This window comes from Scatophagus argus, chromosome 19, assembly GCF_020382885.2.
Source record: "Scatophagus argus isolate fScaArg1 chromosome 19, fScaArg1.pri, whole genome shotgun sequence".
Classification (NCBI taxonomy): Eukaryota; Metazoa; Chordata; class Actinopteri; family Scatophagidae; genus Scatophagus; species Scatophagus argus.
In genome coordinates, this window is record NC_058511.1 from 13,743,522 (window position 1) to 13,759,366 (window position 15,845).

At 40.2% G+C, this 15,845-nt stretch overlaps 1 protein-coding gene across 2 annotated transcripts in view; it reads left to right on the forward strand.

Moving 5' to 3' along the window:
• pak5 (p21 protein (Cdc42/Rac)-activated kinase 5) overlaps positions 1-15,845 on the forward strand; it is a 56,933-nt gene that overhangs the window by 414 nt on the left and 40,674 nt on the right. The gene's annotated exons all lie outside the window — the stretch shown is intronic.

Below are 15,845 nucleotides of genomic sequence, written 5' to 3' on the forward strand. Positions count from 1 at the left end.
CATGTGTTGTCATGGCTGTCAGGCTCTACCGTGCGTCGACCGCTGTCCTTGGTATTGGACTGGGTGTGCATCGCACCTATGCATGTTGCATATAGATTCTAAAGGCCCACTGATGAGTGGGTTCCTTAGATGCTGCCATTTTCACTTAAACGAGGAGGCTTTATTGTCGATGGTTAGTAGTCGAAGGGAAAATCACTGTAATACACTTACAGCCTTGTAATCTAGCAGGGGCTCACTGTGTACGTATGGTGCTCAATGGTGAGTCTATGGCCTTAAGGGACCTTTAGCTTCTTATATTTCTTTATTCTCATCGTGACAGCATCTCTTTTATTGTAGCACTACTTCTTGATGATGACAGCGCAAGACATTAATTTGCACTGCCCATGTTTTGTCTTGCAGCACGGCCAGAGTTTGTGTGTGCTCAGGCTAATGTAGGCCAGGTAAGGGCAGGAACAGATGGCTTGTTTTCAAGTTCAGTGTGGCTTTCGGATTAGAATGCGTAGACGAAAATTAAAAGTGGTGGCTAGGCCCTGTGAGCTGGGGTTCCCCTCCTAAGCTCATAATCACCCTATCAGCAACGCTCTATTAATAGGGGCAATAATAACATGTAGTACAAAACCATTAAGGCTGCCAGGGAGCCTGTATTTCACCCTAGAACAAGTATCATTGACCAATGTCATTTACTAGTGTTAGGCCTGTGTGCTGATGAGGTACAGTGGATGCAGTTTGCAGTATTTTGGCAGGACTGTGAGTATAATGGAAGCTAGTTAGTTCCAGTTCCAGTCAACAACTATCCAGATGCAAAGTGCTGGGGCTAAAACAGTTAGTCCACTACTCAATCCACAGACAATTAACTGACAACCATTTTGACGATTCATCAAAGCCATTTTTCAAGCAAAATGCACATTAATTAACAACATTATCTAGATTCTGTAAAAGAAAAGCTGAGATGACTTTGATGATACAATTCTTGGTATTTCTGCAGACTTAACAAAAGTCCTCTAGAGCCACAAACTGTGTAGTATTTCTTGTGACCACCACACTACTTTTCATGTGTAAAACTGGTGGAGTGCCCTGTTCAATACCCTTGATGATGCATAATCTCTCAAATTGTTTGCATCATCCTTTCCAGATCAAGCATCAAGGTGAGATTACATAAAAAGTTCTTCTTATTAGTCCTCTCAAGATGGTGGGATGTGTTATTTTGAAAATCGGAAGAGACTTAGAAGCTGAGTCAATGTGTTGGTCCATGTATGCTTGCTTGCACACTCCCTGGTTATCCACTCTATAATGTATTCAGTGCCAGCACCGAACACAACAGCTTTACATAATGATCAAAGCTTGAGGGATGCCAGAGCATGGCTTCAGCCTGCAGTAATAACCTTTGAAGTTATCACAATCCCACAACCTCATTGCCTTCATATTCTGCTTTTCTCTTTCTGATTCTCATTCTCTCTCAACCTTACGCACTCAGACACACACACATGCACACATGCACAGTCCCACTTGAAGGTCCTCTTCTGTTTAATATTTCTGGATATGGGGTAAGCACTTAAAAGAGGATAGCGATAATGAACACACAACCAACTATTTTAGTCCCTGTGGCTCTACACTAAACTGCTCTCGCTGTCTATGAGGAGGCAGCCTTCACTGCTCGCACAAATTCACAATTACATAAGAGTCAGAGGGAGTCATAAATTGAATAATTTGACCAGAAGGAGAATATCTAGCACTCTTCTGCTATGCACACCGTATTCCCTCTTTTCTGTTAGTGCTCTGTCCTCAACCTTCAAGACTGACCTTGTTTGCTACTGGCCAATATCTCTATAGTGCTTTCTCAGTGGTTAAGTAGTATTTGAAATGCAAGGATGGTTATGTGTTATCTGTAATTGAAGCGTCTGATTCAGTCCACAGTTTGTATATTCTAGGAAATCCTCACTGGCCATTTTAACACAGCGTCGGGTGGACTTGCATTGGTTGATCTTTCTAATCAAGGAGTAAAGTGAGGGAGCATGCAAATAAGACTCAGATGGAGGAAAGGAGAGGAGAGATGTAGAAAGAAGTAGAGAGGGGAGAGGAAGATGGTGAAATAGATGAGACGTGAGAAGAAAGGTTATTAGAGGATGGCAAACAAGGAGAAGAGCCAGACAGGTGACCATAATAGAGGGGGATGACGATAGAGGGATGAGCTGCAACCCCAAGGTGGTGGTGACCTCAGAAGGGGAGCATGAAAGGAAAATACAGATGGGTAAAGTACTGGGATAAGAAAATGGATAAATTGGGGAGATAAGGGAAAAAGTAGGGGGAGAATAAGAGGATCAGAAGGCCAGAGACTAGTGAAAAGCAAGGAGTCAATAGAAGGAGTGTCTGTCTATCTATCTGCCTTTGTAGGGGGTCCTGCCTTCTCCCAGTCTGTTGCCTCTGCTCATTTCATCTGCAGTCGAACAGTCTGTCTGAATGCCAGACTCCTCTTCAGATGTCAGCACTTTTGTCCCAGGTTATTGCATTTTGCAGTTTTTGGCCCGGGATTAAAAAAAAAGCTTCCCTTGTGTTTTCTGCGTGACCTGCCATGTGAGTGTGTGTGTGTGTGTGTGCGTGCGTGAGAGAGAGAGAGAAAGACAGAGAGAGATTAAACTTATTAAAGAGACATTATGACAGAGGAGGAGAAATGAGCATAAAGCAATTTAGAAAGGTATGAGAAGATAGAATGTGTGGGTACATAGGCTTCACGTTATCCTCTTTCCATGACGTAGAACAAATGCATCCCATGTCACATATAGTAAATGGTTACATTATCTTTATAATGTGATTTGCAAATCCAACTCGTGGTGAAACTACAGTCACACCACACAAATCAAAGTAGATCTGTATCACATCTGGAGTTATCTGACATTCAGCAACTCACTCACAAGACAGTTTGACATGGTTCTATAATTTCTGGCACACACACACAGATAGAGGTAACCTAGACACTGTCATAGCATCACAATTTGTAGAAGAGAAACAGTCCACCATAGCCTACATCCCCTGCAGTTCTCTCAGTCTAACTTGTGTGTGTGTACGCTCAATGAGGCTACATCTTTCCCAATTCCTTTCTTGTCTGAAAGGCTGGAAAGGCCTGACTGGCTCTGTGCTGCAAGTGTGTGTGTGTGTGTTTGTGTATGTGTATGTGTGTGTTTATGTGCGTGCTGTTGGTCATGGGGCCAAGGCATCAGAGGGCACTGATGAAGAGGCCCAGTGAAGCTTGAATACTCAGCGATGCCCTGAGGCTGCTGAGTGCTGCATCTGCCCCTGTTGCTGCCCAGCACTGCGCTGGCCCTTACAGCTCTGTCACCCACCCTCCGGCCTGAAGGAGTTACGCTATTTCTGTGCAAGTGTGTGTGTGTGTGCGTGTTTGCCTTGTCTCTTCTGCTTGGTTTAGGTGCGCAGTAGCGGCCTGAATCTGCAAACTCGTGTGTTTTCAAGCATTTCCTGTGCCTGTGTGTCTGTGCGTGTACTGTAGTAGTAAACTACTGTAGTAACCAGTTGGAGCCTAATTCCAGTTTAATCACTATTAAAGCAACACCCATTTACAGTAGGTTGTCTTAGAGTGCCAGTTGCCTTGTCTGTGCCCTTCCCCCAAAGTACTATTTGAAAATGTGCTTTAGGACCATGAATTAGCAAAGTGTTGTGTGCCTCATCTGCACTGATGCAAAAGAAAACCAGTGTCACTCTCATTTCTGTCATTATATCACAAAGGGCAATTCTACCCTTTAAGGCCTGTCCATAAAAAATAAAGAAGCACACAAGGAGAAGCTAGTTCCTAAAACATATACTCTCAAATGAATTTAAGTCACAAATAAAGAATGAATGAATTAAAGTTATTAAAAAAGTTATTAAAATTTGAGTAAGAATTAATTTCTAAAATCTAAAGTTGAACTTGTTAAGGTTATGTGTTAATGAAAGCTGACACAAATCTTAAATCTGGAGACTACCTTGTTATATCCCTAATTCTTAATGGGACTTTGACTTAACTGACTCTTCTTTTGGTTAAACTCTGAGTGTAATCCTCACAGAGAATCTGATTTACACTGTAAGGAAGTTTTACTGCACTATTTCAAGTCCAGTTAAGCACCAAAAGTTGCACTGCAGACTGTCATAAACACAAATCATAACCTGAAGCAGCAGCAGCAGCAGTTGCTGCTATGCAAAGCTAAATGCTGCTGGCAGTCTATCGCTCGCTTTGTCTGTGTGATCCTCTCTATAATTACTTACTCCTTTTGTTGCTCCTGGCAGTCTTTTCTACCTATCTTGAATACTGCAGGCTTCCAGATGGGCTCCAGACTTCTACAAAGAATGTCGACAGTGCTACGGCACCTCTTCTCATATTAAGCGTGAGAGAGCTATTTTGCTCATTTCTATGGCCTAATGCAGCTCATTGACAATGGTTTTGCAATGAAATGTGAGATAAGTGATTTTGCAACTTGTAATGTATTCACTATGTCAACTTTGTTAACAAGGTTATTGTTCTACAGTGAGGTTCAGGCCATTGTATTTTTAACATGTTTGGTGTATTTACACAATGTACTGTTGAATGGCTCACAGTGGGTGAATTACTCTATATAGCTCTAAAATATCTTAATTGCTGCACATGTGCATATTTGTAATACCAGGTCCCAGTTCAGGATTTCAACCATAAATAATGTCTCATTTATTGAAATTCCCTTCTGTGTGTGTTCTATTCTTATAGCTGCAAAGAGCTACATTGCTACGATCCAGGACTGAAGACTTGGACTTACATTAGTGCAAATGTAGATGCTCTCATCTGATTTCATCCTACTCAGTGATCACAGAGGAAAATAGGAAGGAAGGGAAGATGAAGCAAAAGGGAAAAAACAGAGCGATGTATCCTGAAGGGATCCTTGAAGTTGTTCAATGCTCTCCGTCATATTTCCAGCCAGTATAGCTTTCATAATAATTGTCAGCAAACTCTCGCTGTTTTGTTCTGTGATTTGAGATCAGACAGGTGGAATTTCATCAAAGCGCACTTGAATAAGGACAATCATTATGGCTCAGCTTGATTCATTACCAACCCCCAACTCCCACACCCCATGGGAGAGACTTCAAAGGAAACTGAGAGGTTGAAGATAGAGGCTGCTATCGCACTGAGGCTTACATCATAGCATCCTCTCCACCATCCACGCTGTAGCCTGTATCTGAGAGATATATTATAAAACAATGTGCAGCAGTGCCACAAACTTGACCTTTGTGTATTTCAATCAGCTGCATCCCTCAGTTTCATCTGGACAACATATAGTAGTTTAGTTTGAGTATGGTTGGTGGTTCGCTAAGCCTGTGTGAAGCCCTGCTTCAACAAACTTTCTGTTCAATTTACAGTAATGATAGTGTTGTCTATATCACTCAAAATTCATAGCAATTTTAGAAGCAGTGTGTCCCTGACAAGTGAGATAGTGAAATACAAATCCATAATCCAATTCTGTCAGATTTTGTGACCAGTTAGCCATCCAGCAAATTCCTGGGTCCTAAATCTGAACTTTTTGGCTATAAAGAGGCTACATAATACCACTATAACTATAACTATAACTTAAAATCTAGAATAAAGCTCTTACTATTGCCCCATGCCCACCATTTCAACATACTGAGAAATCAAAGGTTTGACAGGTCTAACATTATTAGTTGTGGCTGCTATGATGTAATTAGATAATTGCTGTTCATTTAGAGAACATTGAGAGAGATTTAGCAAATAGTCAATAGGACTAAAGCACAACATAATAAGTCAAAGTCACTAGGTGAATGTGTTCATGTGTCAGCTTTTAAAATGTGCCATTTTAAACAGGCATGTTTTACTAGAAAAGTGTTTTGAAACAGTATTAATGCTGGCTTTCTGGGATGACTTGTAGGGATCTCCTGTGGAGCTCCTCTCTCCTCCCTCTTTTTTCAGTTATTATGTAGAATGATAGTTCTCATCCCTTGTCAGTCAAAAGCAGTGATCCAGCCTAAATTTAGCACTACTTGTAAACTTTACCATCACATAGATTAGAGTCTGTGATGTGATGCCTTTTTTTGCCTTCAGCTGGGAACCAAACACAACTTCAGGCGTAAAAAAGTCCCTCGTTATCCTCTCGTGTCATCTTCCCTGTGTGTCTTTGTCAGTGTGTGTATTGCATTTTTAGATTTCCTTCCTTTCCTGCATGAGAGCACACAGACATGTGAGAGTCCATATGCAGCAAGACTTAAACATTTGGTGTGTGTGTGCATGAATGAAAACATATACGCTCACATGCATCCTCACTAGCCAGCCACACACGTGTGCACACACACACACACACAAAAACATATTATGGTATGTGTGTGTGCACACACACACACACACAAAAACATATTATGGTAGGCGGCTAATGACGTAGCGAAAGAAAGAGCACACAGATGCGCTGGCTGAATAGATTAAAGCATTCATCCAATGACACAGCTGTGCTCTCTTTGATGCCTGGGCATGAAACTGCAGGAAATTGCAACAAAAGAGGGATGCACAGACTTAACTGATATAAAAAGAGATACACTCTGACGTGTATGGCATGTTAACGCTGTGTAACCTGTCAGAGCAGCAGCCACAGGCTAAAGCTCATCTGGTGTGCCCCTGAGATTGATTGATATACCTATCTATTTGTGGAATACTTGTAATGCTATAAAACCAAAATCTTGAAAACTATTGTCAACCTGATTGTGTACTTGAATTAGTGTTTGTCCTCAGTATAGGAAGTAAAAGTTGTCATATATTTTAACTGACTTGTTGATTATGTATATGTATTATATCTGGATTAAATGTATCTATCTGTTTGTGTAAGGACAGGATAAGTATGCAGCATATAGACTTGCTAGCTGGATGTACTCCATAGGGTTTTGGGTTTTGTTGTGTGCCTGTTTGCACGGCTTTTTTTTTTCTTTTCTTTCCTCAGAGGAACTCCAGCAGCTTTTCAGGGTTCTGGTTGTGCAGCATTCACCGTGCTGCCAGCGTAGCTCTAATTAAGCCAGGCACGAGTTTCTTTTAAAGCCCCAGTGTGTTTAAGAAAAAAAAAAAAAAACGATAACTCCCTCAGTCAGCCACGAGATGCAGGAAGAGGAGGAGAAGGAAGCAGCATGCTGAAGTATAAATGGGCTGCACATCTTTATTTGTTGTTGTTGTTGTTGAGTTTTACTGCAACAGAACAAACAAAATGGTGGACCTCTCTAATGACAACAGTTAAGACCAGATTTCTAATTGGTTAATAAAGAGATCATGTAATTCTAAAGTGATTATTTCAATTCATTTGCATAGGTTAGTCAACTGTGTCATCACGCATCCATTAACATTCATCATGTAGCAATATCTGCATTTGTCAGTCCCTTATGTTTACATTATCTGGTTAAAAATAGCATGACCTCTTTCACCTAAAATGCCAACAGCAGAAACTAGGTCCTTCATCTCTTTCAGCCATGTAAGCTGCTGCCTTGTCTTTTTTGTAATGCTCCAGGAAAAAGGCAGTTATCCTGATTGTGCAGTTATGCAGCATGCTACAATGCATTATGAATTATTTGGCTTTGTTTTTCAAATGGAGTTCTATTATCCCTCTAGCTAAGCCTCTTCATTTCCTGTGCTTCGGACGACTGTGCCACTGTGCATTTCCCTCCCTGTAATTTATCCGTCTGCAGAAATGGACCGTGTGTGAGTGTGTGTTTATGTGTGTGTGTGTGTGTCTGCGCGCGTGCACTGGGTAATAGGAAGCGTTGTGTTAAAGGGTGATGATTGCTTGCACCCTCGTGGTTTACAAGCAGACAGGGTAATGATGGCTGCTACTTTCTCAGCTAGCTCGATTCACTTCCCCTGAAGTGAGTTAGTGTGTGTGTGTGTGTTTGTATACGCGTACTTTATTTGTGTGATGTGTAGTAGGAAATGGATCTAAGAACTGTCATGGTTTATGCACAGTAGCTTGGGGTTTTGCTAGACATATTCATGAGCAACATTGTTTCTGAAGGTTTGCAGTTGCTGCGTTGCTATAATCTGACGAAACTGCTGAGTGGGTTGGGTGGGTTTGGGTTGCATTGTGTGGGGTAAAATGAGCTTTGGTGGATTTGGTCTGGTTTACCATGAGTTTACCATGAGTTGTCCTAGTTATAATCCTAGTTTTTGCTTGTATTCTTGGTTTTGGAAAGACCAAATGAAATTCACCACCTTCTAAAGGTCTTTGGAAGTTGTTTTGTAGAAGGATTTTGTCTTTCTTTTTGAGTTCTCGGGTAAGCATCTTGTGACTCTTTAATTTTTAGATTTATGTTTCAACCCTTTAGACGCCCCGGATCCCCCCAACACCCCACCCCATACTGGGAACCAACACCACAGTCCCTCACTGGATTCCGGTCAAATAGCCGCTGGTGGGAGCTTCTGGCAGGAATCAGTAGTTATGTGGAGTGGGCATATTTGTGGCTTTATTATGGATCTTAGACACAGACATGCACATTCATGTACACACTCACATATTGACACACGATGGCCCTAATCCCAGCACGTTATCAGTGAGCATCAGTGTGTGAAGTCATGTGGACTGGTATGAGTCAGCGGCTGAGCCTCAAACTTTGTGCAGCTGAGATCCGCTGATGAGAGCATCTCCACTGGACGCATGTCATCCTTTCACACCCCGACCCACCACTGCCTAGCAGGCCACATTAGCTCGCAAGCTGTTTACCAGAGAGAAGACAGGATATATTTAGAATTCCATGTAGAAAACAAATTCAGGAGACCAGTCAAAAGTCATACGTAGTCAAAGCTGTCAGCTTTTACTCTCAAATGTTGTAGAACAAAAAATACATATACCATCTGTTTTATCTTCCAGAATACAAAGAGATGGTTTGTTTCATGCTCCAGAGACCCTGGATAGAGAACAGATTGTGTTAATCCACAAATGTTTGTTGAATTTTTTACGACTGAACATTGTTTCATCGAAGCAAACAGAAAATCAGCATATCTTTGTATCGACTGATCTTTTTGCCATCACTGGAGCAAATCCAGTATTTGTGTCTCATTAATGTTGATATCCACCTTTTTCTGTTCAGTTTAAACTAAATTTATTACTATATGATATTAATATATCATATTATCTCATGAAGTTTTACCTTTTGTATGATCAGTAACATTTTCATGTAAATACATTTCAATTCTGCTGTTCTGTCATGCGTTATATATAACTCAATAATGTGTCAACCTGTACCAATTCACGAAAGTGCTTACACAATCAGAAATGGCATTAACAAAACATTCAAGAGACAATGGGCTGAACCTCTTTAAGAGAACGGCAAGGCTGCTGAAATTAAAGGGAACATTTCAAAGATAAAAGTAAAAAGTGAACATCAGCATTACTTTCCTGAGATGAAAGGGCACTGAGGAGTGATGCAGATGTGTCTTGCTGAGTGCTGTTCAATCAGGTGCTGTTTTCTGGAACTGGTTGAATTTAATACTCAGTTGTTTGCATGTGCTGAGTGAGTGTATTATTATTTTGGACCAGTGCCTAGATTGAATTACTGCTTGTTAGATCAATAGAGCTGATGCATTTAGGCACTGACTTTCTTTCTAAATGTTCTAAATTCTAAATTCTTCTTACTTTGTAAATGTCTAAATGCGAATGTTTTTCTTTGACTTTTTCAAAACACCAATTCACTGTTAAACACACAGTATCCATGCAGTGTAGATATTATAGTCTTTGCAGATCTAGTTTTACATTATATATAAAACAAAAACTGTTATGCCTAGACTGTATGATATGTATGAATATATAATACCCATCCAGTGTAGATATTACAGTCTTTGTAGATCCAGTTTTATATCATATTAATCAGGTCTGGTATATAGTTTGATCCTGCATTCTCAGTCTTTACACTGTATTTGTACTGTGCCAGCATAAAAGAAACGCCTTGCAGAACCCATTATCATTCTAATAATCTGGACAACAGATGGAGTCTGTGGGAAACATCGTTCGAAACAAGCTGAAACAAGTCAATATGGACTTTCTGTTCAATGTCCACCAGACATTGTTTCACACTGTTTGAGGAGATGCCCTTATGAGAGTCAGTAAGATGTAGGTCAACGTTTTTAGGGTGCTGAGCAGTGTCCACTGTCCTACAACAGCTACTGTGGCATAAAATGTGTGACAGAGCATGTGGAAAACTGTACTGAACCCCTATTACCCATTAATCAGGTCAGCTTTATACATTACAAAGTCAGGTGGATTTATACAAGCTACTCCAGACTCCTGAATCTTTGGTTATTGCTATTTGATATCCTCACTCTCACTCAGGTCTCAATCAAGATTCACTTACCTCCTGCAGACTTAATCTTACCTACTAGTTGTAGGCTAACTGATTATAAAACACCCTTTGGTCTCTTTCTCTATTATCACAATGGAAATTTCTCATCTGCTAGCTTGAGTGTGTGCAGTAAGTGGCCAGTGGGATACTTATCCTAACAGTCTTCTGTTTAGTCAGACTACCATTGCTTTTGAACAACACTGTTCTGCTGATGTTCTGCTGTTCTGTCATTTATTGTTGCTTCCTCCCTTTAAGAAAAAAACATGGCTATTTACTACTATACAGTTGGTGGTTGATTGAACGGTTCTGTACATTACTGTGCACTCAGTTGGATAGAAGCAACATCTTTAGTTCAGGCCAAGACAGTGGTAATGTAGGTCAACAGGTATAAGCTCCCATCTACCATTTGCAGCAAAAGACAAGTGGGGTGGAAGAGGAGGCAGTGGAATGTAAGCATCATACAGAGAGAATGGATAGTGGAGGGGAAGGAGATTAAGAGGAAAGGAAGGCAAATGATTGGTCCACAGACTGTAGTGGTGGTCAGATTAATGTTTTATAAGTATCATTCCTCTGTTTGTAGGTTAGACTTATCTTTCCTCTCCCATGTGTGGGCTAATGGTGAAGCTGTGAGTCATACTAGGCTGTGTGGTTGAGATAACCCCTGTATTGTGTCTGTGTTTGTGTTTTACCAATACGATTAGCCCGCATTACAATCAACCAACTTTTAATTTAGAGTGCATACAATATTTTTATTTATGAAGTTTGAGACTGACTTGCCTTACATGTTTACATTGCAATGATGCTGTGAGGTGAAGTAGATGCAGATGTGTTTACAGATGCCTTCCTGCTGAAATATATTCCATTGTCTCAGCACAATTATACAGATCACTTATTAAGCTTATAAGTAAAAATTTCTGCAGTCTTCTGTAGTCTTCTACAGATTTAACATTAAATGGTTGATTTATTTGGTAAGTCATACCAGTCAGTTAAGTTCTGTGCTGTACATGGAGCTGGTCATTATTTCAAAATCGTGTTCCCCAAGTGCTTGCTGAACATTATCTCCACATTATTCCCATGTTCTCATGTTCCTTATCTTTTCCCCTGTCCACAAGTGCATGGCCACGTGACCTTTTGACCTTTTTGACCCTTTAAATTTTAGTTCACACTGGTGCTGCCCTGCTGTATGTGTGCGGCTTGTTGAGGGATAATAGTCATACTCGAAGTGGCTCGGAGCACTGGTGTAGACTGGAAAGTCATCTGCTGTTGAGGTAAAAATCCCGGGCTGCACCATCTGTCAAAGCTGATGTTTTTCTTGGTGTCCTTGGCTGAAATGTTAGGGATTGATATGCTGTCAGAGTCATGTTATCCAGCCCATAAACAGCAGGCCTTGCCACAGCTTTTATAGAGACGTGACCCCTGGTATACCAGTCTCACACATAGAACTCGTGGTGCTGCAGAAGGGCTGTCTTGCTTGCCATTTGCTAAACCCTTCTCACGAATAGCAATTTTCAGGCAGGCTTGTCAAGCTTTGTATTTCTTCACAAGTATTGCTTGTAGCTGTAGTAAGAGTGACGTTGTAAGAGTGGCCTTTAACCAAACCAAAATCACACAAGCAACAGTTAAAAATTAACTTGCTTCCTTGCTACAGCATTGACATTTCATTAGCTATCTCTGTTACATGGGTTAGATAGAAACAGAAAAAGGCCCATTTTACAATAGCACTTCCTCTGTTTAGCATTTCCCCACTGTAGAGGCCAATTTTGGATGCCAAATCTACTGTATCCGGATGTGAGTAATTAGCAGCGGCCAGAGATGTAGAGATGAAATGTAGAGACATTAGTTAAGGCTAATTGTAAACTAATTGTAAATGATTATTTGTTCATACAGAAAGGCAACAGTTGTTTTGATAGTCTGTATTAATCCTGCTCTGGAAGCACCTTGGTCACTAATACTGTTCTACATGTTGGAGAAAACATGCTGGGTTGTTCACTTTAATGCACAACTTTCCCCAGCAGTTTCCAAATGGATAACTTTCATATGCAACAATACGTCCCAAACATAAACATGGCTTGTGCGCTTTGCCCGATCAAAGGTTGCCACACTGTGCAGTGACTGGCTCCACATCTTTTTTACATCTCAGCCTTAACCATTTTCCCATAACACCAGGAGGGACGGCTTCTTGCCGAGCTATCAATAATGAATGATTAAGCTGAGGGTTTAACATGCTTGTGTAGATAATGGGGTGGAAAGGAGGAGGCTTTCAAAGAACTGAGTGCTTTTAGTCCAGAAAACCACCAGCAGAAAGAGCAGAGTTTTTAATGGTCAGGAACTGCAGACTGTGGGCCACTTTTCAAGCATTGTGTGTCACAGAGTGTTAATGGCTTGTTTATGATTGTAATCATTAAGACACAGTACTGTACAATATTCCAGTAAATGTCATTTAATGGACTATTTTGCTTAAAATAGACATTATTAAACCATAAAATTATGATTATTATTTGGTGTCATGTAAAAAAAATGCATGGCAATGTTTATTGATTACAAATTAAGACAGTGGTGCATATTAAGGAATGTATTCACAGATAGGTTGGTTAATCTATACTCTGCCCCAAAGCTGTCCAGTTAACCTTTCTACAATTTCACAAAACATGCCAGTCACATTTTTTTAATGTTCATTCTTTCATATTATATAAGATGGACTCAGTCAGTTTTCCTGACTGAGGTGCATATTTGACTCTAGTGTGGACTTAATTTGTCATGGCAGCCCTGCTGTGTTGTACATACTCAGTAAGCATATAAAATAATTTTAATCTAGAGTAGACAACTTCAAATCATCAAATCTTAGGTACTTGATTAATATAGAGTCTTTGGATTAAATTTGTAGGACAGTTGGGATTCGTGAGTTAAGACAGATACTCAATCCCAGCAGTTCCAATATTGAATGGCACTGATATATGTACTGTAAGTCATCCCAGAGATGTGAGTGCCTCAGTAGGTTTGTGACCTTTCTTTGCTCTACTGCCTGAGTGATGAACCCAGGCCATACTATGACTAGCTTGTTCTGGTGTAAGACGGAGGGCACTGGGTGAGTAAATAGGCACAGTATAGGAAGGTAATGAAAGGGAAGGCTATTTCACCATTAACACAATAATATATTAACAAAAAACAACAACACTGCGCTCTTTACCAGGTGCCATTTTGTTATAATCACTATAATCACATCATTTCTACCATGACTTCCTGTGCAGTGTCTTAACTGCCCTATATAATATAATAATAATATAATATAATATAATATACATATACATATATATATATATGATATAATAATATAATAATAATAATAATAATAATATAATATGCCACTATATCTGTGACTCACTGGGCAGCAATAGCGGACCGTCACAGAAGCACACGCACAAACACACTCACACACACACACAAACACGCAGATGCTAACTTAAACAGAACGCCCTGCAGTGTTGCCAGTCATTCACTTTATGACTGACTGCCTCTCATTGAAATAGCACGTCTGTGAAAAGACTCCTCAGTTTTGACAAAGGGAACATTTGTTTCTTCAGTCTGGATGTGGATGATGTCTGCATACAGATGTCAGCCCTGGGGCACTGAAACTAATACCATATGGCTGAGCCTTCTCTTCACGTGCTTGATAGTGTTGATAGCAGGACTGAGTGAATGGTTATTTCTTCATACTTTATCAGTGTAAAGGTTCTGTTGAGCAGCATAGAAATATGGCCTTATCTTCTTTTGCTTGTTGGCTAAGGTGAACAGCATGGTGGAATTTTAGTTTGTTATTTTATATGCTGCATGTGAACAACTAACAGCCACAAGAAATAGCCACAGGTGTTAAGATCAGATATACAACTGTGCATACTGTGTACAGTTGGTTGTAAAATTCCTCCTTGCTGTTTTATTTATTTATTTATTTTGCTTTTTGGCTCACTGTACAAGTTAACGTTTCTGTTCCTGTCGTTATTCCACAGCTCAAACCATGAAAATTCTTTCGGAATTAATATCTTTTAAAGCTGCATTTTTCGAAGTCTGAACTCAGTAGGTTGCAGGGTAATAATGCATCACTAGAGAATTTAAAAATATAATCTCTCACTAATAGATGCCTTTTAGCTGTTGTTTTAATTAAATGATGGGTGCAGAAAAACGTTGTTGGCAGTAGGTGATTTACAATTTGTTTCGAAGGGTTGAAAACACCAGTACTCCCAAAACCACTCCAAGAAGAATTGTGCATCTAAAAGTCACGAGACATGACTCAAAAACACTGAGTCAAGTGAAAGGGACAGGTTCATAACATGGTCATCACTCGGAGCTCTAGCAGTGGATGTGGTACACAGCTTGTGGAGGGAAATAAGGTTCTTGAAAACAATAAGTGCCAGATTGCCTGCAATTTCAAAAAACATACCCAGTCTTGATATCATGTCTCAGATCTGAACACACAGACATGATACATATTCTAATATTCTTCCATAAATCTGCAGAGACTACACTTCATTTTGCGTGCATTCAACTCTGTCAGTTAATTTCTAAAAAATCAAATGGAATGTTGAACATTTTTATTATGGCTGATAATGAAACAGGGATTTAAAGCCTATTTTTAAAATATTTTTCAGGGGGTAAGATGAAGTGTGAGGTGGCTCTGTGGGTGTCTTAGAGGGAAAACAATCAAAGTTGAGGTTCTTACTTGGTCATCTGTATTTCAACCTGTGAACTTAACTTAATACAGTAACCATACAATACAGTTGTACATAGAAGCAGCCGAAATGTGTTTGTGTTTGGGCTTAACCTTTTTAAAAGGGTTAAGAGCTCATGAAAGTCCTGCTCCTTTGCATTGAATAGAGACAGAGTGGCTTGTGTTAGCACTTCAGGCCTTGCTGTTCGGAAGCATAGCCAGAACATGCTAGATGGAATAACGTATTCCATATAGTGAAGGAATAGCTCAGGAGAAGCTGGAGGATGTGGCCAGGGAAAAGCATGTCAGGACTAATCTAACTAAAGTGAACAGCAGAGGACCAAGACCGGAATAAGTGATCATTAAATTGATGGACCACAATGGTCAGCCATTCCCCATTGAAGAAATTCTGGTCTCTTAAATTACATGAAAAAGCCTTAGCCTCTTCTCCACTGCACATCTTCCAATGAGATTTTGCTTTAATGTCCTTCTAAAGCTGGAACACACAGCTGCAACGCATACGCATAGTCACACATGTGCACACACTCTTTCTCAGACAGTGACACACACTCTTCTGTCCTCAGGACTGCAGAGATCTCATTTAGATAACTCTCCTGATCGCTCAGTACCTCCCAGAGTCGCCCTTCCCGACTATATTCATCCATTATGTTACCCCATGAGGAGATAGCAACAACTTTAGCTGATCCCTTCACTCGATAGTGAGAGATCAGCTAAAGACTTGGAAAAACCGGATATCCTCCCTTCCACAAATTCTTTTGTGGTTATTTTTAGTTGGTAAACATTATACTAC